This window comes from Hakea prostrata, chromosome 3 (genome assembly GCF_041222555.1).
Source record: "Hakea prostrata isolate BN-2017 chromosome 3, UWA_Hpros_2, whole genome shotgun sequence".
Taxonomy (NCBI): Eukaryota; Viridiplantae; Streptophyta; class Magnoliopsida; order Proteales; family Proteaceae; genus Hakea; species Hakea prostrata.
In genome coordinates this window covers 40294457-40298298 of record NC_142602.1, presented here as the reverse complement: position 1 = coordinate 40298298, position 3842 = coordinate 40294457, and positions in this window count along the sequence as shown.

The following is a 3842-nucleotide window of genomic DNA, read 5'->3' as shown; positions in this document are numbered from 1 at the left end:
TGGATCTACTCTAAGGAAAATGTCAGACATAACCTTCTAAAGCTTTCAAAGATAATAACACTGAAATCACGATCTAACATTAAGGTCTAACATCAAACAAGTCTTTCTTTATCTCAAAGTAATTAGGGTGTCCTGGTTAGGTTTGGGCTGGATTTCACAGAGATCATCAATGGAAAAGAATTAAACTAATCCAAATCATGACTACAAAACATAGAAGAAGAATAAGTACTCTCTAATAAGATAAAATTATGTAGAAATAAGAGAGTACATTGTTAAACTTACCTCCACTTAAATCTGAAAGTCAAAGCAAACTAGCAAGATTCTCCGTGGAAAGAGGTTCTCTTCCACCAACCACGTGTTCTCTAACTCTTCTCAGTCCACGATAGCCTTCAGGAATAAAATAATACGGAATTTTAGGTTGTAGAGGATTTAAATAGGGTGTCGGGGGCAAAATAGGGTTTTACCACAAAATTTTCCAATCAACCGCCATGGGTGGCGATTGCTTGGTCAATCGACCACCTTAAGCAACCGTCCCTAGTAGTTTTCAGTACCTGAGCATTTTGCACTCTCGATTGATCCCTAGCTCTGTTACGACCTTAACCAACATGTGGAGGGCTCTTACCTTGTTCATGGACATCTTCCAACTTGACCTTTCTTGTACTGGATATCCACCTACCCAGTCCATCTATGTTCTGGCTGGATCTTCTTTTGGTTCCCAAAAGGGCAGGTTCTTTTGGCTAGAACTTCAGATACTCAGACTTGTAATTTGGGTTTCGGGTTAGGAATATGTGGGTTATTACACTAATGCCTCCAACTTGGTCTGTAGTTTCACTGTATTTCCTTAAACAACTACTTTGGCTTCTAGACCTTTATCTTTGTTGGGGTGCAAGTTCGGAGGGAGGACCCAACACCTCTCCTTTGAATGCCTATCATAATTACAATGATCACAATAAAATTTTGTTGATTTCCTACATTCCCCATTTGCAAACCATGTACTCGGGTCACCTTACTTTGTATCCATCACCATATGGGCAGCACGTTCATTATGGTCATTTGACTGAGTGAGGATTGGAGACATGGCATGTCTTCTAGTTTCTTCATTTTGGATAATGGCACAAACCTCATTGAAGGTAGGCAATGTTGGGCTCATAAAAATTTCTAAGGATTTGCCTTTTTGTGGCCTTGCTAATAGTTGAAATACTCTTTATCTTATTTTTCTCAATTAATACAATCTTCCATATTTTTAGTTGTAGGCTTGTATTAACATGGTTCATTCCACTGCTTTTTCATCTTTCAAAGGTCCTCAGTGAATGACTGGTTTGCACCTTGTTTGCAACAAGCGAGTTCCTATTGAAGCTCAAAGATTCAACATGCACTTTTAGCCTGTCCAAACATTTCATTTAACACGTCCCATAACTCTTTGGCTGACTCTGAGTAGGCAAAGATCTCTTAGATCTCAAGTGCCATGGAGTTGAAGAACAAACTCATGAGATTGTGATCACTCGCTTGCCATTCGTCAAATTTTGGATCTTTCAATGCAAGGGCTGCAATCTTCCCGTTAAGACGATCGAGTTTTGATCTTCCTTCAAGAGCAATTGTCACAGCTCGTGACCAAGGAAGAAAATTTCTGTTGTTCAGCAAAAGTGATGTCAAACATTGATTGTTAGCATCACTAAAATGTGTCTTTGTTGCATTAGATCTTTTAGAGGAATCTTCCACCTCAATCTTTGATCCAGACATATCTTCAGATCACAAACACAAAAAGCTAAACGTAGCCAAGCTCAGTATGGATAAAACACCAAACCTAGGTTAGCTGCAATATAACACACCAGAAGGACAAAAAAAAAAAAAAAAACAAATAGATCAAACCGCTCTAATGCCATGTAAAAATTTAGAAGATAAGGAAAGAACACAATAATTTGATGAGGTTCGGCAATGTGCCTGCATCCTCCGAGAAATCTCTCATTCACTTCTTTTTTCATGAAAAGCAATGGCTACTGTTACAGTATATGTACAAGAAGGATTGCCTCGACAAGGTAACTAGCAACCCTCAAAATAATACTACTCGTAATCAGGAAGTAAATATAAAATACAATTTTTACCAAAAAAGAAATATATAAATACAATTTCAAGAAATCTCCTTTCTTTAAAAGGAGGATTTGACTATGCCAACAAACAACAATGATAACGAGCCTTATCTCAACTAAATGGAGTCAGATACGTAGTTTATTGCCTTCCCCTCAGCTTTATTTGAGGCCACACTAGATACGTTGGTGGAAGAATAAATCTAAACACTCCACTTTTCAGAAAATCTGGAAGAAGCTGTTGATAATCACTCTTCATCAAATTTGGGCAGAATGAAACTTAGAAAGGATTCGAGAGAGTTGGTTGATCTTCTGTAAGGTTGATTCAGGCGATAGATGTTGAAGTGTTTGCTAAGTTGTGTCTTGTGTCAAGGTCAATATCTCAAGCTGATTTGCTGATTTCTCGAAAGTTCGCATTGAAGGTGGTTTGTAAGAGGAGGCTTAACCTGGCTTGCGGAAAGATTAGTGTTCGATTGGAAATCCTAGAAAGGGGTAGCAGTGAATGTGTTAGAGATTCGTGTTCAAGGGTAACGGACACCTTTTAGATTTATCCATGCAAATTTTGAAGTGATTTTTAGTTTTTTTGGTATATGAGGCTCATCCGGGCAAGCTTACACGCACCTCGATTACATCCTCAAAAGAGGATCTTTGTCGTCAGCTCCGCAAGGGTCGAACCCATGACCTCTCCACTAAGAAGTATGGATCTTACCACTCCACCAACTGGCTTAAAGCAAGCAATAGAGTTAAGAGAGGATAGATTGTGGTTTTAGATTGACTCTATGTCAGCAATATTGGTGTTTCTGAATCGTCAGTATCCATGGAAAACATTACGACGGTGGCAGAATATTTAGGGGTATTTGGAGGGAATTGCTTGAAAGATCTCCCATTGTTTTCACGAGGCAAATCCGGATTTTTATTTTTTGCAGCGGCTGCTACCAGCAGCGAGCCGTTATGATCTTGCCTCGAGAAAAAAATCTAATGGCTGTGAGAGAATACTGGGGATAAAAATGTGAGTATCATTTTTTTTTTAACATTTAGAGGTTTGTTATTTTAGAAATTTATAAAATCAAACCCTTGATTCCTTTTTTCTCTGCACCAACAATTCTACCCTAGAACTTATCCTTCCTAGCTCCTACATCCAATCCAAATCCTCCTTTCCATCTCGCCAGCTCAACCCCACAACTCACACCATCCCCAATCCCCACACACTCATGATCAGCTTGATTTTTTTTTCAATTAAAATTTTCCCTCCGAATTGAAAAGAGGATATTTTGTGGAACTCGTTTTAAGGGAGATTGCATGGTTTTTCTCACCTCAATCATTGTTGGGTATTCGCTTAGGAAGATTTTGTGGGTTCTAGATCCTTCTTTCATCTCTATTGTGGCTCACATCAGAACCATATTAGAATTCTCAGAGGTGATCTGGTTTGTTTTTCCTCTCTCCTCAAGTGTCCGTCAACAATGGTACTAAAATGTTTGAAATAAAGGTATTATTGAACAATTGTTGGAAATTCTTTCAAAGTGATGAATAAAGGGAAGTTTTGGGGTACAGTCGTCAGCACAGATGGAGAAAAATGAATCAGGAGTTTCATTTTGTAAATTTCTCAACTAAAAAACCTTTGAAAAAAAATTTAATTTATACCTCCACATTTTCTCTTAAAACTATTAGATTTTTTTATCGTACACATGATGAGATCATAACATCATAACGGCTTCTGCTGACGCCAACGCAGAGCTGTTCTAGTGGTGAAACCAATAC